Raw genomic sequence first — 23,081 nt, forward strand, 5'->3', positions numbered from 1 at the left:
CATACATATATATATATATATATATATATATATATATATATATATATGTATATATAAACACACACGTTCTCTCTGAGATTCGCTTCCCTGGATCCTTATCCAACTCACTCCGTAGTTTCCGTGAGGACCTCGCTCTCGCGCGGCGGGTCCTGCCGGACGAGTACGAGTTGCCGCGGAAGTTTCGGCGACCTGAAGATGTCCCTTGTTCGAGAACTTGCAGTGATATCCGAGCAGATAAGGAAGAGGTAGTCTGTAGATAAGGGTCCTTCTTAGCGGGAGGGGAGAAAGGGGGTGGCGCGGGAGGAAGGAAAGGAGAGGAGAGAAATGGATAGGAGATGAAGAAACCACTATCCCTAATGACGAAAGATGGAATAGCGCGGAAGCAAAGTCTCATAAGTAGATACATTCGAGCTTGGTCAGAAATAATTCCCTCTATCCCGTAGTCGTAAGTTAGTCGATTATACCGGAACGTTACAAAGGGCGCAAAAATTTACTTTCACGTTAAAGAAAATTATTTTATATATGTATAATATATATTACATTACAATAATTTTTAGTAATAAACTATAGCGCTTTTTAACAAAAGTTGACATTTACTCTCACGATATAATATAATAATAGCAGTAGATAAAAAAATCGAACCACTATCCGATGCGTAAAAAATATCGTTAAAATATCGTTATCCGTAATAAAAAAATATCGTTTAATCAATTTCATTAATTAAAATTTATAAAGTAATGAAAATTAAACATACATTTACTCTCGCGGCTCCAACCGAGCCAAATGAGAGATTTAGTCAGTATCGCGGCAAAAGTGGTAACAATCGGGCGAAAATCAAATTTCAACATCTTGTTTTAAATTTTTAAATAGCAATACAATTTTTTTTTTTTTTTTTTGCGTTTGTCACGCGTATGCCGTATCGCACGCCCGTGTTTTCTGTTAATTTACGGTACACAGCCGACGTGAAATGCCATAGTTGGGGGTTTCCGGCTGCGCCGGATTCACGACGATAGGTCAAACACTGTTGACTCTGAATCCAGCATTTCTGGGTTCTCGCATCGGTTCCTGATGCCAAACCGCATAGTTGGCCTTTGCATACTGATCTCGTTGTCGCCACGCAAATATAATTAATGCGAATTCCCTTTCTCGCAGCCTGCCAAATGCAGATAGATAGTTAGATTTATTTCGTTCTTGGTAAATTTGTCGGGATTGATGGAAGATACTGGAGTGGAATAATAAATTGACTTAACGTAGCTGCAAATTTAAAAATAAAAATATGAAATGCAGAAATAAACAAAAATTACAGCCCTTTATTCCTTTTAAACAAAATAATTGAATGTTAAATAATATGAGTGTAAAAAAACAGAAACAGGAAAAAAAAATCGTACTTGCTGGAAAATGTAAATAAATAAAACAATATTATCTACCGCAGTAGTGAACATATAGCCACGTTTGATGAGAAATCGATCGATCTATCATTTCGTCGTGATGTTATGTTGCCTGACGTGCGGGTTATTGGAATCGACGTCGAGCGAGATTACCGCATTAGTTTTCGCCGACGAATTAAATATAGCGTGTGTACGAATTTCCAACGAGCATTTCCAACGCGGGGAATTTCTTACGAGCCTTACACCCGTGACAGAATTGATTAGAAAATTACCAGGCAATTATCTCGCGTAAACAAATTTTGTGTAAGAAGATTCTGACCCAATTTTCTACCGGATGAGATGAGAACGTGACGCGACAAGGCGGAAAGTAACTTATTTATTCTTCCATCCCTGCTCTCTCGCGTTCTCTCTCTTTATAAAATTGCGATTTTTAAAGTTACTCGTGTCTATCATTATCGTAGATAATATAATTCACGCGGTAATAGCGAATAGTATCTGTCACCAATCTCGAGCAGATTTATCTTGAGACGCAATCGTCCTAAGGGTCAATAGAAGCGAATCGTATATTTATCCCACGGGATTGTGCCTATACTCGCGCAATCTTATCTCGACAATCTCCATTCATGACGATCAAATTGTCCATGAAGCTGTTTCCATCTCTCAACGACTTGACGCCCTTTTATTCTTTTTCGCGAGGGATTTTTGCCGTATCCCAGCCCAGAAGTAGCCGGGAAATCTTATGGTTCTATCACGTTATACGCTTGGAAAGACTCGCTTATTATCCCTTGCCTATTTTTATCAGAGTGTAAACTCGAAATTTGTTTTTTTTTTTTTTTTTTTTTATTTATTTAATCTTACGAGATATTAAAAATACTGCAATTTTTTATTTGCATATTTTTTAACTTGAAGAAAAATAGGCCTGATATTAATATTAACGAGTAAAATTGTAGGAATTAAGATATCGCGTAGCTGCAAAAATGCAAGTACACATATGTAATTTATATAAGGTTAAAGCTTTTGTGTTTATTCGAAAGGGATCTGATTAGTTCCTCTGTAAAAATATTTACCGGCGACAAAATAGGATGATCACGCGAGAAAAACATGCTTTTAGCGCAGCGTCGCGACGCACCGGAGAGAAGGCGCGCGAGTGCGCCGTATATTAGCATTTGTCGTATACATACACACATATATATATGTATATATACTATATATTTTTCGTCGGTTTATGCGCATATTGCCGGCCGGAGCCGCTAATTGCCGTTGTCGCACTCGGCTGGTACAGGAAGAGGCGTTGTTTTATTCGCGCGTACCGGATGTGCATCGTGCATCCCGTACTACGTGCAGACGAATGCGACGCAGACAATACACGCGAATGCGTTGTCCCGCCCGATAAGCTTCTCACGAGGATTACGATGTCGCGCGCAGTTCACATTGTCCCTACTTTATACTATTGCATTTTTTATCGCTTGTACGATTTCGAAGATAACACACGACAAACGAGACTCCACGTCCGTTTTGCGCTTTGATCTTTTAACAAAAATTACGCTAGACGAAAAAAAAAAAAAAAAAAAAAAAGGGTAAATAATTCCATTCTCAGGTTTTTGAAACAAAACGACTCGCTTATTTCTCTTTTTTTTTTATTCTCTCGAACTGCGAAATATTCTGAAACATTTTAGGTCGCGAAAGAGTATTCGTTTGACAGTTAAGGTGGCTAACTACTGCCAATTAATGATCTTTAAGGGCATAACGGATTTCCAATATCCTATAGTTCACCAGAACGTGTCGAACCACTTTCAAGCGCCATCAGCCTTCTCCGTTAAGACGCTTCTCTTCCTCGTTTGCCTCTTGACGACAAGGAAGATAAGGTTTCACCTTACTCCCTTTCGTCTACTAATCGATAGATTTTCTTGCGAAACCCTCACCCGCCATAGTGATATTCCGATGCGCTTAACGTCACTCTTAATTGAGTTTTTAGGATTAAACGGTCGTTGGGTCGACGCAAAATGTCAGCTGTTACGAATTGGTTGGCTCCACATTATTAACGACAATTAACTGTATGTTGAAATCCTATTTTCGCTCGAGCTATTAAAAAACCATGCGGCACAGAACGAGCCGTGCTGGTTTACTATATTTAGAACAGATTTTCGTGTAAAGGGTTTTCTCTTACGCCACGTTTTGAGGGCGTTCGTAAATTTAATCATATATCGAATATCAATATCGTAAGGCACCGTGCGAGACCACGTCTCGACGGAAATAGACGCAGACATATGACGCATTTTCGGATATTCATTAAGAATAATTAAGTAGGTATACGCTTGATAAAACCTGCGAACTCCCTGACGTCGGTTGCCTAACAATTATTTAAATGCCTCTTGTCCTGCCGTGCATGTAAGATTTATATAACAATAAGTCAAACGCAATTTCAGACGAGTCGGTCGGTTTAATATGCTTTTGCATATTTAACACTTGTGCATATTTTAACCTGCGTTTTACACGCTCCGAGGAAGGCGTGTTGCGCGCTCAACTTTTTGGTATTTTGAAATATATATGCGCCCGCGAATGTATGCGTGTCGGTCGCATGTAAATCGACTCAGTTGGCCGAACGAGGTTACGTTAATTTCGTAGCTATCACAGCTGAATAAACGCTAGAAACGCTTACGGGGTAGGGCATTGTCAGCGAAATTCCCCGGCGCGTGCACACAATAAAATTGGAAATCGGACGAGCCTTTCAGCCGGGGCCGCGACAAAAGTGTGGCGTGGACCGCCACGCCGCGCCGCGCCGCGCGTCGGATTACGAGTCGCTAAATACGTAGATATAATTCATTGCTCGTTAGCGCCACTTTGATAATTAGTACGACCGCCAAATTATATTTTGGGCGCGCAGATTACGTGGCGCTTAATCGTATGGAGCAAAATTGCTTTGCTTCGCCGCATGTCGAAGTACTATCGATTTCTTTTTTCTCACCCACTCCTTTTTTTTTTTTTAACTTCGCGACGAATATAACGGAACGATCGTCGCGTTGTACAGCGAGAGAATTAAAACGCGAAAAGTTAGAATTATCTGCAATAGTCTTTCTCTCTTTCCCCTTGTATAAATAAACACATATATAATTCCTGCGTGACCCAGAAGTGCGGACGCAATTAAAGTTCGTAATATTTAATTCCTCATTACCACTCGGTATCTATAATTATTACCGCGGCGCAGCGAGATTCTATTCAGCGGGATTTTGTTTCGCGGAAATTGAGATTTTCGCGAAAATAGAATTTTCCGCGCGTAATATAACAAAATAAACGGTGGAGCCGTGAAAAATTTACACGAGGTATAACGCCGAGTGTATTTTCAAAATGTGCAGCTCTTTATAGAGACAGTTAAATATACCGTCGCGGGGAAAAATGAAACGTTATGCATCGATAACAATCCCGATAAATTTAGTGCCGTTTAATGTCGCTTAATGGCGATCATCGAAGTGGCGGCACGCAGATATTTATTTCACTTCTATTATGGGAGAGCTGCAGTCATTCGGAATTTCCCGTCGTTCCGGGGCGCGCCGAATTCCGCGTGATACGACACGAAATATTCCAGTAATGCGATGAATCCGGTGTCGGTCATCATTAGAACTCGCGAGTAAAAATACAATCCCTGCGAAACAAAACTGAGAAAATGAGCAAATAATTGAAACGACGAAACGTATATACGGCACATCGATTATTGCGATATTTGTGACAAAAGGGGGGAAGGGGAAAGAATAAAATCGGCACGCATGCGAAATTCCGATACCGGTTTATAGATTATAATGCGAGAACGTTCGCGTTCGAATATCTTCGACCGATATTTACGGATTTTCAAGCAAATACACCCCAATATAGTCGCGAAGATAGACGCGCGAAGAATAAAGTTCTGTACATACGAAGAGGAAGGATACGCGTCGCGCGGCTCTATTTTTCTCTATCTTTCTTCTGCGTTCCCGTGTTCAATATTGCTGAATCGGCATGTTCCATTCAATGAATTCTAAAGCGTCCGACTGGAAATCGCTCGTAGCTTATCAATCGCCGGAGCCACTGATAATGTCCGCGTGCCCTCCCCCGCGCCAGCTTCCGGTATATTGTATCGACTCGGCGATGGACGTTATCGAACACGGGCTTGACGTTTCATGACTGCCCTACGAGCATCACCACCGCCGATACTTAATTAAGCCCGGCGCTGTTAATTACCGCGCGAACATCAGTGACTCAATCATTTTTCTCGCCGCGGCGTATTTAAGCACAGCCGCGAGATGAAGTCGTTCCCCGACACGATTTTTCCGATCCGCAAAGTAAATCCCGAATGAACTTCGTGCTTCAATTAATTATACAGGCTGCCCTAGATCGAGGAATATTTCAGCGGCGCTCTTGACGAATACGAAGTCGACGTTTTCGCGAACGGAGGGAAGGATTTCGGAAAAGAAAAAATTACGCGAAACAGAAATAATTAAGGGAAATTGAAAAGGAAACGTCTAACGTTTCCCGTAATAAATCGTAATATCGATAGGACTTTGCGGAAACCGATATATCCGAGGGCCCTGCGCGACAGAAATTGAAATGGCATAATTATTCGCGGGAAGCAAGTTCTCACTTCGGGAACTTGAATACTTGATCACACGACAGGTTCAATTAGCAATTATCGTTTTCAAGTGCGGCCTATTGAGTAGCGTATAAATGCTTGATGGCAGACAGTTCCCAAGTCATCGCGCTTTTACATCCCGTAGGATGGACGAGGTTAATTTGATCCCATTTGCGAATGCGGTGTGCATTGCGGATGCGAAAGGTCAAAGGACACGTCCTCTGTTACCTGTATTCAATCGATTAATTCAAAGTTCACAATTAAGCTTACCATCGTGCATAATAACTAAACGTGCTATTAAGCGTGTCTCGTGTAAAAATTTCAAAAGCGGAAATAATTAATTGTAATAAATAATAAATTAGCTCTTTAATCAATTTATGAAAACTTTTAAAAGAACGACAGGTGTAATTATGCGCGATTAATGGAGAACCTTTCTATAATAAAATAATAACTTGAAATAAAATTTTTACGAATAGTGTAATAACGATTTTGTTAAATATGTTTCGTCGAGTAATATTTTTCATTAATTATAACGAAGGCCGAGCAAATGTTATTTGCAATTCTGTTTTTTTTTTTTTTTGAGGGGGAGGAAGAAAACTTCGTTAATTACCTGCGTTTTGAAGAAGTAGTTGATAGAACTGGTGCTTTCATGTGCCACCATCGTTTACGTGAGTTCCTTTTTACAACAAAAAGAAAAGGGGGGGGAGGGAAAAAAAATCCCTTAACTCGTGGCACGTAGAAAAGTTGTATTATTACGACAAGTTTCGCTGTCCAAAGTGTCGCCAAAGCAAAAGCGTCCGTAACCGCGCCTTCACGTCTACAACGACTTTCCGGAGACTATTTTCATTCCAACGAAACGACTTTCAACGCACAGCAATGCGCCTGCATGAAACGAGCTTGAGAATAAGCATTCACGCACGTACGCACTTTATGTTTGTATTTTATAGTCAAAATGGTTAGAAATGTTCACGGGCAATACAATAAAATATCAAAATAGGATATTGGAAAGAACAAAAAAGAAAAAGAAAAAAAAAAAAAAAACGAACTAAATATATTTTAGATCCTTCAAAGTTCAGGTTAATTAAAAGGCGAAGGGAAGTAAACAAGGAAGTAATAAATTTATCCATTAAATTGTTGACTCCTTTCTTTTCGCGGAGATTAGAATATCCAGGTCGGAGAATTGGTCGGGTATTAATTCTGTCCCGGCTCTTGAATCGGAGGGTTAAAGTCGCGGTTGCACGCCGCCGTCGGGGAAATCGCACGGCGCTCTCTCGTCGGCGAGGAAACGAGGACAGAGACGTAGGGTGGAAGCAATGGCGACTCGAGGGAGGGTTGCGTATCGCGAACTAGTTTGTCTACCGCGTTCTATCGGTTAACCATTCGTCTTCGTGCCGTGCTGCTCGCTACAGTCTTTTACGGTGTCCCGCCAGCCGTGGAAGAAGCTCCTTCGCTTTCTCGGCTCCTCTGGGAAAACTCAAATTTCACCCCGGTTTTCGTCCCCTTCGCTCTCTCGGTCCCCAGCGCTCAGAGTAAACGTTCCGCCCGACGCGTATGGGAAATTCGATTCTTAAGAGTCGGTCGCCATCGCCGATTTATCCCTGCTTACCCTTGCGAGGGATCAAATTTTGGTTAGGTGTTCGTGGTATTGTTCCTTCTCTCAGCGAATTCTTTCAGCTTTGTATACCCAACGTGTGCACCCGCGGACTTGCAACGCGCTTTCCATTGTCCGGGAATGCACCGTCCAGAAATCCAGGCGATTGGACGTTTTAACTAAAAACGCGCAAAGAAACTTAATAGAAATTCGATATCGGAAATGTTAAACCTCGGCAAACAATTATCGAAAACATTGTAACACAGCACAAAATTGTTTCCCTTCTGTTTTTAATAATATAAATTAATTTTGTCAGATGATAAAATTAATAATAATAAAACAGTGATAATATTGAACTAATTTATTGCCGCGTTTGTCTTTGTCATTTGTGCTTTTTACAATTTAAAAAAAAAAAAAAAAAGAAAGAGAGAGAGAAAAAAAAATAAAGCAGCGAGAGTTTTGGCCTTTGAGGATTGGCTTTGCGCGTTATCATTTTCAACTGCGGGATAGCTTCGGAATTGTCCACAAGAGATTGCAAAGGAACGTTATCCCGTTACTCCGAATGGAAGGTATCTTTGAGATTTTATATCTGTAGCAGTTACGAAAGCGTAGAAAAGTTTGCTGTGCTATTTGGTCCAGATTCGCCAACATCGGGAAGCGTTCCACGAGCGCAAAATTCCACCGCGAACGTTCGCGTGCCTTCAACCCTCACGGATATATTTCCGCGACGTTTCGTACCAGACCGCTCATGCACATATACGCGCGCACGAAACAATGACAAGCGACTGAAAGTAAAGATGTTGCTACTGCAATCTGACCGGACGAAAAGAGGGAAAGAGAAAGGGCGAAAACCGCGGAAAAAAAGTTTAACGCGAACGTGTTACGCAAGGCTAACTAACACCAGACCAACGAGATTAATACTGGCGATCGTTCGTGATATTTGCGCGTTGCACGTTCACGGGTGCAATTTTGCAAAATATCAGCGTAAAAATAATTAAAATTATGTTTAATTTTGCACCATCCTTCAGAAATTTATTTCTCGGCAGGCATCTCCATTTCTACAAGCTCGCAAGTTAATTATAAATGTATATATATATATATATATCTCGTGCTCTGCAATAATATCACGTTTTGCGCAATTATTTGGCCGAAGTAAAACGTAGGTAACGCCCTTTTCTCGAGTGACGTGCAATTTTATGCGAGGTAGCGCGTTAATCAAGGTAGACCCGAAAAAAAAAAATTACGTTTGCCTCCACATCCTTCGTTCTTTCACTGACGTGACTTCTTTATCTGCATTTCACCCCCGGCCCCCGTCTGTTATTGCATTATGCATATTACACCGGCCTGCCGCAAGGCGATGCAATTGTACCGCCGTCGTCCAGTCGTACAAAAGAAACATCAGAAAGGTATTATAGTCGTCGCCAAGAAATGCACGATCAAAAAGGTAACTGGCAAGAGAATGGAATTGAAAGAAAAGGAGCGCACGAGGATAGGAGATAATCGTACGGGGGGCATGGGGGACGCCGGTCGATGTACTTGAAGCCGCAAATTGTAACCGAAAACTACTTGGTATTCAACCCGCGGCGTCTTTTCACCCCCTTCTCTTATCCCGTTTTTCGCTTCGGTCGCGTTGAGGCAGAATGGAAATGCGGATTGATCGATAGTCCCGCGCGGACCGCCGCAAAAGGATTCGGCGGTCACTCGGCGAATAAAGTGGCGGAAGCCTTGCAGCACCGTAATGACTCAACGTAATCGAACTTTTGAGAAGCCAAGCGCACGTAGCGCGAATAATACCGCTTCTTGGTTGCTGAAACTCCCTCTTTCTCTCTCTGTCTGTTCTCTTCGTTTGTTACTACTCCATCTGAGCACGACCAACACGTGCCTCTTTGTTTCCCTCATTGACGTTAAAAAATAAACACGCCGTGTTAAATAAAATTTCAATTACTTTTTTCTTTTTTTTTTTTTCCTTTGCATATATATATATATATATATATATATATATATATATATATATATATATATATATATATATGTATGTATTTATAAAACAAAAAAAATTTTTTTTTAGAAAAATTTATTTCACGTGAAATAATGTACCTTTATAAAATATTTTCTATTCCTCCTGTATTTTGTTCCTTTTTCTTTTAGTATACAGCTTTCATTTTAATAATAAAGTTGCTAAATAAATTGTACAGGGAAGGATAGATTTTTACACATACGTTTGTATGTTTGTTCTGTACGAGAGCACAGAGTCGCGAAAAGTTTTGCCACTCAACCAACCTGTTCCTTTTCGCGTGCAGCGTGGGATGTATAAAATAGGTCGATGTAATATAAAGCGTCGTCGTGTCATCGGTCTTTAGTTCGTGGAGCCTTCCGCCAGCAAATATTTATCGTTTACGTACGAGGTATTCGGATACGTGAGTCGCATTGCATTCCGTTCTTTCGCGATATTTACGCTCACTTGGGACATGGCAGAGCCAGCGTTGAACGCAGGCGTAAAACTGTAGAGGCAATGTGTGTTCATGTGTATGCATAAATCAAATGGGAGGGGGGGGGGAAAGGAGGGAGGTCATGTTGAATTATGGAAAATCGAACCGCGAATTAAAACATGAATGGCCGTTAAGCGCTCGAAACTTCCAACTCTCGATATCCGATGTACATTGTTCAGTAAACATACGTTATATTCTTAAAACAACTAATAAGGGCGAAGACTGTTATTTTATACAATACAATAACTAACTTGTGTGTACGTAATTATAATTATACTCTGCTGTACGTATTAATGCATTCGTTATCGAGGAATAATAGTACGAAAACGTTTTTGTCGATTTTCTAAACATTTTAACGTTTATTTGTAGCGAGTATATACGGTGCGCGCTAGAACAGAACAGAATAGAACAGAATATTAACTGCAATTTTTTCTGTTTCAGATACTCTACTATTGAAGGAGGACCAGCAGACATCCTGAGAGGAGGAGGAGGCCCAGGAAGGGTATCCTGCACCGGCGGAGCAACCCCAAGGTAAGCATTAATTTTCCTTCGAAATTAATTGCTTCAGTTTTTTGATAACTTAATTTCTTAACTTAATTAGATATGCGTCTATAATATAATTGTTTTATTTCTTTGTTACAGATCAAGAGAAACTCCGCTGCATCGCATCGATCAGTGATAAATTAAAGTGCCGCACGCCGATATTAGATTACACGAACCGCCGGCGGTTCGTCGGTCGCTTCGGAAGTATCGCTAGTTGTCGGGCGTTTTTTTTTTTTACAATTAAATCTTTTTGCGGGAGTGCCGAAATATAACGGACGATATTGCTTAGTCATTGTAACTTCACCCGGGCGCGTTCGCGAGTTTCCAGTGCGCGGAAGGATGGCTCGACACGTCCCAACTGAGAGGAGGAGCAGGCTCAGGATGGGCATCCTGCATCGGCGGAGCAACTTTTAGGTAAATATAAATTTTTTTGTTTTTAGAAAATCTTTAAAAAAAAAAGCCTTACCTTTACATTAATTAAAATACTAAAATGTCTACATTAATATGTTTTATTTTATGTTACAGTCACCGGCAGAAATCTACAACTCCGCTGAAGCTCATGCAGATTGGTAAGTCGCATGATTTTGTTTTTCTCGTAAAAAAAGAATTGCAACTTAATTTGTAACGCAAAAAACGAGTCTAATATAATTATTTGGTAAACCGAGTCGGCTGAGAAAAAGGAAAGAAATTGGTTAATGCGTGTGGAAAATTGGCAGAAGTGCACTCGGTTTCGGTTCGCTGATCTTTTCGTAGCTCGTCGTTTGTGCACATATTAGGCATTTCTCCTACCGCAAAAGCGTGGCCGCTAGATATAAACGTCGAATTGGAGTGCCTGGTGTACGTAAACCAGATTTCTGATGTCAGCTTCAAGTGCATCCCGTCGGCAGTCACCGCGTCGTTTCGCAAAGTACTTTGATGCTAGGTCGTAATGCGTCTTAATAGTTAGAGTTCTCGGTGCGACGGTGTTGCGCGCCTTGTAATCCATATATCGAGACCAAATGAGGAGTACATTTTCGACTAAATACGTGGATATTAATTTATCGTTCTGTTTAATGTAAATCGTGTTTCCAATAACGCTGATAAGTAATTCAGAGCTCTTTTAAATACAGTACGCGATAACGATTAATTCAATTATTTCACACGATCAATTCTAAAAAGAACCAAATAAAATATCGAGAAATAATCATAAGAATATTTAAAAAAAAAAATAAAAATAAAAATAAAAAATAAAAAAAATATATATACATGTATATATATAAATGATGTCATCGCAGACTATAAAAAAAATAGTGGTACACGTGCGCATATTTATAAATTTTATATTTGCCATTCGCACAATTATCGGGTAGACGGTAAACACATCGACTTACTTTGAATAAACTCGCTCGTAAAAATTAATATTTTTAACGGCGGTCATAAACCCAAGAATAGGGTAGCGCAAGCTTGTTTTATTTTTAAAATATACGGCATAAAGTGAAGATGGTTGATCAATAATCTCCGTATTATTATTATACTGCGCTATTCATTGCACAGAGTTCCTTACACGTTATAAAAATAAGTACCGGGAGCATCCTCGCGTGCATGAAAATTATCCGTTTATTTTCGCAGAACCGTTAACTGTGCGCCGTCGTAATCATGTTGATGATTATCCGTGCGCATCTGAATTAATATCCATGTAGTATTTCGCTCCCTTCTCTCTCTCTCTCTTTCTCTGTCTGTCTGTCTCTCTCTCTCTATTCTTGCAAATAGTGCAATTGTTTCTAAAGGGCACTGATGTCGCATCGAATTGGATTTATACAGATTTACCACTCGACACATAATGTACACGTGATTAACGCGTTTACAAATAGATCGAATTTCCAACAATATAGGATAATGAAGTGATTGCATTATTCAAAGAATCCCGCTATTCGTCGCGCGAGAGATATTATTATAAATTTTAATTTAAATTTACTGACACGTTATTGAAAATTACTGGGACACGTTGCAGAATGAGTCGACGATTTTTAAAATAATTGATATTCATAGACTAGGAAAGATAACGATTAGTCGTGCCGGCGCAACGGGATTTGTCGATTCACGTTAAAGAATGAAGAAATCGGAGATGCGTTCGCGTCTGGCGTCGAATAGAATACCAATGACTTTTTTTTTTTTTTTTTGAAGTTAGCAAAAAAAATAAATAAAAAAAAACATTACGTGATTTTGATCGATTGATCTGATTGTTATTTCCCTCACGATACTGACATTTATTTTATTTCTCCCACAACTTGCCACGTATATGGTCCACTCAGTGAAAAGCAGACTGCTCCGATCTTTGACCTCGTACGTATTTTAATCGTGCAACGAACAGAGAGAGAAAAAGAGAGAGAGAGAGAAAGCGCAGGTGCACGATTATAACAGGAATGGTATACAAAGAGAAAATGGGCGAGGGATGAGTATTCCCATAAGGAGACTAGGCGCGCGGAAATGCACGCAGCGCGAATAAGAAATTATGATCTCAGAGGTAAAGCGGAATCTCTTGGCGAGAAAGGCGACGTTTTCGCTTGCCTGGTTGAAACGCGAAAACGTCGGCATTTAAGCACCAGCGCGAATTTTCAGGCCGAAAGTTTCACAGGGAAGACGGCCGAGTGCCTCGATAAAACGATCCGCGGGCGTTAAATTTGAAACGGTAAGGCGGCCGTAAACGTCGCGCAACCTTGATGGTTCTTATGTTGTCGATATTACCGCGAAGGGATGCAGTTTATCGTTTTCTTCTTACCGGGTCTCGTATTCTCTTTAGTACTTATCGGGGGTAAGAGGAATAAGGGGAAAGTGGATCGTGAAACGCGAAAGGCGAGCGTCTGTCTTGTCAATCGCATCCTGAGACTTTCGAGACCCCTCGAGTTCTTCGTCAAGTGTCCTCGATTAGACCAACGAAAAAGAAAGGAGGGGGGGGGGACGAGGACAGGGGGAGGGTACGTCGTATCTCGGGACGTCTCATAAGAATTCCGACTAGGCGCGGCGATAAATCACCGCCACCGAAATTCGCGAGAATATTGGCTTTTGCATTATTGGTTTTTGCTTCGCGAGCATTCGAGAGAACGTCTGCATCCGCGCTCTCGTTCTCGTTCGTCTTTCTCAATCCCACGCGTAGCAACGTAGATTCTTCTATGGAGCAGCTGTTTTCCCTCCCCGTCAGGCGACAGATTCGTTGAAAAAGAGCCACGTATCTCTCTATCTCTCTCTCTCTCTCTCCTCTGTTTCTGCTCTCCGTTTTTCGCTTTCTTTATCCATTCATCCGGCTATTTATGCGTCTTTATATTTAATCTGTTCTCCAGCGACGTCTCGACATTTTGAGTAAATTGGAGTTTTTACCGTGATAGGAAATTCTACATCAAAGAAAAGCTCGGCGCATATCTCGCACGGTACAATTGCGCAAAAAGAATTATTCCGCGGCACGTAAACATCAAATAAAATATCTTCCATTCCACTAATAAACAATTCAATGAAAATCGTCCATTTAATAGTAAGATATTTTCGTAAATTTTTGAGGAAACGGGTTCTCGCTCTGTATCGAGTGCAAATAATATGGAATGCATCTCTGCTGCGCGCTATTGTTTCCTCTCATTAATCGGAGCGAGCCAGATTAGAATGCGCCTTTTTAGAATTTTGCATGACTCCGCAGTAATGTCGAGCCTTCTGTTGCACGTCATGCGACTTGGAGATTCAAATAGCGAAAGAAGATTCGGTGCAGGATTCAAGATGGAAAATAAAGGAGAAATTCGTGGGCAAATGCTTTCCAATTTTCTCACGAGCAGCTGTTCCGCGACGCCAAGCAGACGCGTCGGTAGTAGGAGCAAGGAATCGTTTGACAGTTTTCACGTTCACATCAGATCCGAGATTCTAAGAAAGCACGAAGACGGTAAGGGATGCCGGTATACGAGCGGCGTTGTTCGACAGCCGTCCGAGAACTCGCGAAATTTAAACTGATGATCTATTTAAAAAAAAAAAATATATATATATATATATAAAAATATATTTTCGAACTAAATCGAGTTGAAAATATTTTTTAATCAACTGATTCAATACCTAGTTTAGTATCTGTGGATAGCAAGTTTATTTTTTTTTTTATGAAATACACGTTTTTTTTTAAATGGATTTATTTGAAATCTGAAAGTTTTTTCAAAAATTACTGCTTGAAAAGATCGTCAGTCGTTTCAAAAGAATACGTCATTTCGAATCAAGAAAATATAATAGAGAATTCGGTGTGTCATCGTCATGGAATCCTCGAGGCGAAACTTATCGGTCAATTTACACGCTTTTCTCACCTCCTGAAAAATGCCAATCTCCAGAGGTGGCGGCTTTTGGAAATAGACGACCTAGATTCGGAATTGCCCTCGGAATTTCGCTCACAATTTACTGTCTAAAAGAAGTGGCGGTTTTTCGTTGCGAGAGAAAGAGACCACGTTCGTCTTTCTGAATAAAAAAAAAAAAAAAAAATATAAAAAAATGAGAATAACAATATGCCTTTGTTTAGATAGAGAATTAATAAACGGAAGAAAAATTAAAACAAACAACAAAATAAAATAACCACTTTCGTTTAAAATTATATAATAATTAAAAATATTTGTATGCATTTTAATTTTTAAAAGATAATTTTTAAAACATAATAATTATACTATTTATCTAATTATAAACTACAGAAACAGAGTTCTCTTAATCGTTCACTAATGTACCTAATCTTGTAATCAGCTTTTAAAATCAGTGGCATAAAATTCTCAACCGCGTGCGGTCCTATCTGCCTTAAAAGCGATGTAAAACTACGAACGTATGGCGGTATCTCGGTCGGCTACCGGGTGAAAACAGTTGTCGTAAATTATTCGTTAAGACGGAATCAGTTGGCTGCCTCGCCATGGAACGCACTCGGCCTGATTTATAGCCGAAAATCGTGCCGCGGTAATTTACCCCCGACGTTTTCCCGGATTACAACATCTGTGCGTTGCTTTGCGACGATCAAACGCAAGTACGAATAAATCTAGGCGGACTGTAATGAATTTCTCGATTCGCATTCCGAGCGCGATTTTATTCGAGTCAAACGCGATTATAAAATTCGCGAAACGTATGTGGGTAAGTAATTCTATTTCAAATATTTACCGAGACCTATTTATCGTGCAGCGCGTCGCGATGTTTTCACAAAATAATCCGTAGTATTTTACATTCAAATTTTATGGTACCTCGGCGCGTATTAGTTTACTATCATAGGGGTTGAAACCTGAACACGTGCACGTAACGATGTTTCAAGCAGCAAGTACAAATTCAAATCTATCGCCATATGTTCCAAAACTGACTGCAAAGGGTGCGGTTCGATGTGTAGCGAGCGGGGTTTCGTGCAAATCTCTCTGCGAGACGTAATTAAGTGCGGGCATCATTAATATTCCACTTGCGTCTCTAATTGATCCGTTCATAGGAGTCGCGCATCTCTACACGGCCAACGTGACATTTGAGTCCTCGAGGGAAATACTGACACCTCGCTCGCTACGAGATGGATACGATCGAAGTCATTACCTCCCGCTTTAATTTTCTCATGCATCCCGTGCTCTTAATTTCCTTTCATTATTAACTTTTTAAATATATACGTACATCGCGAAAATAAATACTTGTCTTTATCGATATTTTGTAACATAAAATATTTGATGTAGTTCAACAGATATTACGAAGCGCGTCATTTACTCGTGTTTCTTCTACGTAAAAAAAAAACTGTTTCAGATTTAATCATTTTCAACAACGAATTACGGTCACGGAATTTTCGGGTGCATGCCGTACGCGTTCTTCGTTTGTCGCGTCTGCGTAGCGGCCGCGGCGTGTCGTGTCTCGCGCGTGCGGTATTCGCATCGGGCATGATGCCCGACTTGCCCGATCGAGCAGCAGATGGAGGCAGAGATCAGTTGACGCGAGGGCGATCTACTCTCCGCGTTGTCCCTACTCTCGTGCCTCGGCCAGCGACCGAGCAGCGGGCCGTATGGCCGTGTGCGTGTCTCGCGCGCGCGGTGCGAGGGCATTGCCCGACTCAGCCCGCTGATCGCGACGCGACCTACGACAATCGCGGGACTCCTACGGCAATTTCGGCGGCTCGCGCGCGCGGCATCCGTTCATTGCCTCGCGCAAGATGCGTAATATATATTGCGTAATAAGGATATAATTAATAAAAAATTATTTAAAACTGATAAAATAAATATTAAAAGTAATGAAAATAAAAGTACGCGGCACGAAGTGAGCCAAGCGATTCGATCTGACACGGCTTTTTTAAGACAGGAAATAAATAAAAGTACAGATTTTTTTTTTACGAGACGAGCGACAAATCAGAAAAATTGAACGTGACGAGAAAAAGAAGGCGCGGAATACGGATTTCGCGGGGAACATTAAGTCGAGAGAGTCACTAATAATTCCAACGAGACGGTCGCCGACTCGTTAGCAGGATTGGCCTGAAAAAGTCACCAGCGTTTTTTGCGCGGTTACAGATCGTGTAACATGAGAATCGTCGCCCGAATCGATCAGCGGGGACTCGGAACGACGGCCTTTTCTGCTCGCACGTGCAAAAGGGTATTTCCTAATTAATACGATTGCAATAAATTTAACTTATTAATTACTAATTTCCTCGTCAACCAGGAAAGCTAATTAAGTGCATTGCTTTTTAATTTTTTTTTACACTACATGCTTGTGACGCATTGAAAACGTTCCTTCGCCTCGTCCGTTTTTCTCTTATTGCAATTTAAAACGGACTCGAAATTAAACATCGCGACGAATAATAAAATACACACTTCTCCCTCAGCGTATTAAATTGCTAATTAAAAGTGTTTTAATACAACGATGAGCGTCTGTATAAGTGTACGTACGTACGTACGTTGTACGAATTAGCCGATTAGAGAATGAATCGCGAGTCCCCCGCATTGATAGTGCATTGACCGTGCGAAATGCTTTGATGTCCATTCGTATAAATGCTCCAGTTCCGGTCTTCATTCTATTACAGACGCCCATCGGGGATGTTCGACGAAAGTACGGCGATCGATCTGAAGCGGTTATAAAGACGCCTCCTCGAATGGCGACGTTCCGGCTTTAACGATCGTCCGCAAAAAGAAAAAAGGTCGGAATTATCGGCGAAAAAACTCGTTACGGACGCGAAAATCCAATTAGTTTTAACGTCCTCGCCTTCCGCAGTCACGGCGTTCCTTCGCAAGAAGATTTCGAACTTAATGCTGCCCTCTCCGCCACTTTCCCTCTTTCGTCTTCTCTCTCTCTCTCTCTTTCTCTCTTTCTCTTTTTTTCTCGTTTTCTATTCCTTCGTGCACTCCGCGCAGACGAAGCGAGTCGCGTTTGCATACCGTCACTCCTCTGACCTCGTTTTAACGTAGCACTCGGGAGTGCGCCACCCTCAATGCAGCGATTTCCTTGCGCAGCCATTAAGAAGTACACGTGGTTACGCCGCGCTTGGCGCTTTTTTTTTTTCCTTTTTTTTTCTTTTTTTTTTTGAGCTCTTTAAGCGGTGCCTTTGGCCGCCCGCGAGCACGGCCTGCAACCGTCCCCGGCACGCTTTGATGCATTTCCTGAGCTTTTAACGAGATCCTTCATAAAAGGACACCAGACTCATAAGACAGCCGTAATCAGTGACGTTGAGTGTTTCACGTATCTATCGCTGTTTAATCATTTATTTCGCGAAGATGCCGTTACATCACATAAGCAGACGTCTCTTCAATATTAGACACTATTTAATTTAAAATAATATATAATTATTAATTTAATACATATACGTAGATTGCGATGACACATTATATATATATATATATATTTTTTTTTCTTTCTCTAATACAAATACGGGACTTTATCGCGAAGATTCGTGTCGCGCAGGAGAAACAGCGTGAGCTTCAAAAGAACGAGCCCCAGATACTCGAAAATGGCTCATAGGAGGTCGGGAAGGTGTCTAATTGCCGCTCAGAAAAACGTCGGAAGCTTCAGCGTTCACTTTTCTTTCTGTTCCTCATTCTTCGTCTTTCTTTCTTTCGCTCTATCCGTCTTTGTGACATTCGCTCGTTTCTTTCACCCGAAAACCCGCCGCTGGACAAAGAGAATCCACCCGCCAAGCTTTCTGACTATGTTACTTTTTCAGAAGCCACCCATCTAGAGTTAACTGCTAAAAATTAATTTGTCATTTGCCTCGGCTAAGTCCGGGCAGTATCGCGACGTTCGTGTTTTGCGTTAATTAATTCGTCGTCGCGTTGACTCGATAATTTAGCAACTCATTAACTTTTTTACATTGAGTGAAGTTTTACATTTCCCACCGTTCTTTCATTGTTAAACGTAATAATAAATTTTTCGACCAATATTCAGCAACGAAATAAATGCAGTTCTTTCTTACTTTAACATAATAAGACGAAATATAAATTAACTTTTCTTTTTTTTTAACACAAGATTAAGTGTTTCTCGTAGAAAAGTTACTTAATTAATAAAGTTAATGAGCAATCGCGTAATCGCCAAGTTCCATAACTTACAAAAAAATCTTATAAATGTGGTTGTAACGCTACATCTTTTATAAAAATTACGTTAGCGAGAAACGTCTTTTCGCGATGGTAAACGTTAATAAAAAAAAAAAAAAAAAAAAAACCAAAAAAGAAAACCAAAAAACGTGCACAACAAATAAAAAATAACTAACCGCACGACGAGCGAAGGAATCTAAAAAGGTGTGAGATCAAGCAGTTGCCTAATTGCTAGACGGGAAAACCTTTCAAGGTATCTTATTTCTCTTCTCTTTTCGTTCCTTTTCCCTCCCCCTTGCTACCCCGGGCGTCCCTCATTTGTCTCCCGAAATGCGTCCGGCCGTTACTCCACCCGTTCTCGCGAAGAGTCGCAACCCCGCCGGATCATCTGTCCCGAGAATAGATCTAGCCGCTTTCTTCTCAGTTCACTTTCAGTCCTCTTCGGTTGGCCGTGACATCACCTAGTCGTCCACGAACGCCTCTACGCGCGCCACGCTTTCTTCCGCAGTTTTCCCTTCTCTTACTCTCTTTGCTCTGTACGAAATACGTTCCTGAAAGGATCTGATTTGACCCGATACGACGGAGACGTCTACCGGAAGCCAACTGCGGGATTATCCGGCGGGATCCCTTTCGGTTAGATGCCGTTCCGCAGATCCCATTTCCAACTGGGTGCGCAGCGTATCTAAGTATAGGGCCCGACTACGTTCCGCTCTGACGATCAGAAGAAGCGCGCTCGGGCAATCCTACTCGACCGGCAAATATGACGCGTACAAAATACGACGTGATTTTTCGCAAGCGAGGTAAATTAATTTTTCGAGCTAACGACACGATGAAACCTCCTTTCTTTTTTTATTTTTTATATGCATATATATTTTTCAGATTTTTTTTTTTTTTAGTACAAATTCTTTTCAGTGCAGTTTATTTAAGCTGCGTTATTCACAACGTAGAGATCGTCACAGTAAATTAAATGGCCGAATGCATATTATTCACGAGAGTTCAAGAATTAATTTACATTTTTTTAAATTTTCCTTTTTTTTCCTTTTTATGCGTCGGGGATAAAATTAACAAATCCGAATCATCGTGAAACGAGATGATTCAAGGGAATAAGGTCGACTCGCAAACGAGTATACGCGAAGCGTGATGTACGCAATTCTGGAAAACGCGTACGTCCGCGCGTTGACAGTTGTGCTAAAAGCAATTTGGCATACGTTCTTCAGAGTCAAAGAGAATTGGATCGCCGGTAAAACCGTGCGCTTAGCGTAACCAGATTTTCTTATCCGCGTTCAACGAACGGACGACGCGTCCGGAATCGTAATGAAACTTTATTGCTTCCGGCGGACCTCGGTTCTTCGAATAGTTGAAGATATGCATGACACGCGATAGCGACCTTCCCGACCCTTCTCGTCTCACGACCTACTTTATGCACTTTGTTCTCCGTTACGCGCCTGTTATCGGCCGTCTTGGCCTCTCGGCTCATTCCGCTCCTAATCGCCTTTCTCATCCGCGCCTCTGCCAATTTTATTCGACGCCTATTCGCCACGGCTTATTAAATCCTCACCGTGTTCATTACCCGACTTCGCGATTAATATCGATCGACGGCCCCGATACAATTTGACGAAGCCTACAAGCCGTCCCGTCGCGCCAATTTCCGGCGGGTGATTCGATGAGATTTCGCAGATGGATCGAGATATTACATCCGTTACTTTCGATCGATAAAAATATCTCAAAGTTTGCAACGCTTCGAAATAACGACGTTTATTTTCGGTTCTCCTTACCTCCGCGGGGGCAGTTCAACTTCGATACCGTGGAGAATTCTCCAGGGAATCACGACGGACTCTTTGTTGTTGTAAGATAAAGATTAACAAACTTGATATTTTCGAGGGAGAAATATTACAGTTACAAAATAACATACGTGACTGCGTTATAAGTTTTGTTTATAAATTAACTTGGTACAAAAAAAATATATATATTGCATAATATTATCATTAATTTATTAAATTCCGTAACTAAGTTAAAAAAAATTCTTACATCAACGATAGTTTTCGTAATTTAGAAGTCCCGATAAAAGTACCTAAAGTAATACCTTCTTAATTTGTCTTTTCGATTAAATCTCAAAATACTGCCGGGACGGTAGAATAAATAGTAGTCGATTTTAAACTCGATATCTTTAAAGTATCTCTAAAGTAGACGGACCGGGTTCGTGCCTAAAAATCGCCGATAGAATCGTCTGACTGCCAACCGATGGCACGTTTCGTCGTAGGCAGACGTTTTCGCAGACAAGGCGGATTTATCGAGCGTCGAGATGCCACGGAATGTTCAATTTCCTGGCAATTACATGACCTGCCGCCTCCTAGCCGCTTTTTCACGTTCCTTCTTTGTACGGTCTGGCGATGCAGCATCGCATTCCTCGTCAATGAGAGCCGTAAGATCGATCCAAGGGACGGTGGGGGGAGAGGATTCGAGGAATTCGCAGCTCATGAAAGAAATCAATGTGAAATTCTCGCCGTTACGATATGACAGTAAATTCGACAGGCAAAAGAATAGTTTTCTAAGAATTTAGATGACACCGCGAGCGAAATAATTGAAGGCTCCATTCTTTAAACGTCTCGCGCAAGCGGAGCTTTTATCGCGACGGATTTTTCAAAGCTACAATCACAGTCACCGGATGTATAATTATCGTGTATTCGAAGTTTAACTTGTTACAAGTGGCAATTACGTTTAATGTACTAATACGTTCAAGGCGCATTATTATAAGCCACTTTTTATAAAGCTATTGTCATTAAAAAAAAAAGAAAAAAGAAAAAAAAAATCAAATATGTCACGGGAATCACGACAGCGATACCGAGTCGTTAATACTCGCCTCGTTAGCCATAAAGTCAACCATAAGATACTTATAATAAATCATTATTATCCTCTTACAACTTTCGAAGTACTTCCTCTGATAAATTATAAAGCCGTTATGAAGTTTATGCGGAAGTTTCATAAATTACGCCAACATAAGTCGAAAGTTTCGGGCGCGGCAGCGACGAATCGCCGCGCAATTCCGATCATTTTCGGTGCTCGCAAACGAACGTAACGCGAATCGAATCGAGTCGCCGGATATCGTCCTTTGATTGTGAACGTCCAACATGATTTTCCCCAACTTCGGACATTTGCGCGCTCAGTTCACATCCGTGCGCTCGCTGATTGCTCGCAGATAGAAGCTCGCATAATACTAATGCCTCGATGGTTTCGGCCAGAACATATGAAGACAAGTGAATAAGATTATTGGAGCGCGATCGGGGCATCGCGCGAATAGCAAAGTTGATTCCCTACGCTCATCGCGCCATGTACCACGATGCAGATATCTACACACGTGGAAATACGCGTACCCTGTTACTTTTCCCCCTACGCGATCTTTCAATGAATGCGATGGATTTTGTCTAAATGGAAATTTTTCCACGCGCTGTTTAACGGACGATTAAAATGCCACGGATCAGTGGAACCGAAGCAATTTCTAAATTTGTTTTCGCTGTATCCGTGCCGGCGCGAACATTCACTGTAACAATTATTATTCGATCGGTGTCAACGGAAATGACTTTGTGGCGCGCTAGCCATAGAAAATCATGAAAGGTATCTCTACTGCGGACGAACGTTCCCTAATGGAACCCGTGTCGATTAAATATCGGTAACGAATGTTCGTGCGTTTGCCGTCGTACGGATGAATGCACTATTGTCCGCGGTGGTCCATATAATCGGGATTGGAATGTCTCGTTGTGTTTTAACCGCGCACCATATAACAGCACGTCCGGTTTTGCCTGTCGTTTCGTGTCAGATGATATCGTCATTGTAGCTTCGGCAATAATTTCACATAAACAAATGTGTCTTATTTGTTTTCTATAATTTTTTATTTTTTGTTTGTTTGGTTTTTATTTATTTTTTTATTTTTTTTTCTTTTTTTTTTTTCTTTACTGTTGCAATATT

The 23,081-nt window shown here is 41.0% G+C and overlaps 1 protein-coding gene and 1 long non-coding RNA gene across 12 annotated transcripts in view; one reads left to right on the top strand and one right to left on the bottom strand.

Moving 5' to 3' along the window:
- Positions 1-23,081, bottom strand: part of LOC139104290 (neurotrimin) — a 293,896-nt gene that overhangs the window by 82,589 nt on the left and 188,226 nt on the right. The window lies entirely within an intron of this gene.
- Positions 10,044-23,081, top strand: part of LOC139104304 (uncharacterized) — a 69,289-nt gene continuing 56,251 nt past the window's right edge. For 4 of the 5 annotated variants that reach the window (XR_011546011.1, XR_011546014.1, XR_011546015.1 and 1 more), the window contains exon 1: positions 10,044-11,180. This is a non-coding gene — a long non-coding RNA (uncharacterized lncRNA). The remainder of the gene's footprint in view (positions 11,181-23,081) is intronic. The other variant, XR_011546012.1, reaches the window with a different exon arrangement.

Source organism: Cardiocondyla obscurior, linkage group LG07 (assembly GCF_019399895.1).
Source record: "Cardiocondyla obscurior isolate alpha-2009 linkage group LG07, Cobs3.1, whole genome shotgun sequence".
In the NCBI taxonomy this organism is placed as follows: Eukaryota; Metazoa; Arthropoda; class Insecta; order Hymenoptera; family Formicidae; genus Cardiocondyla; species Cardiocondyla obscurior.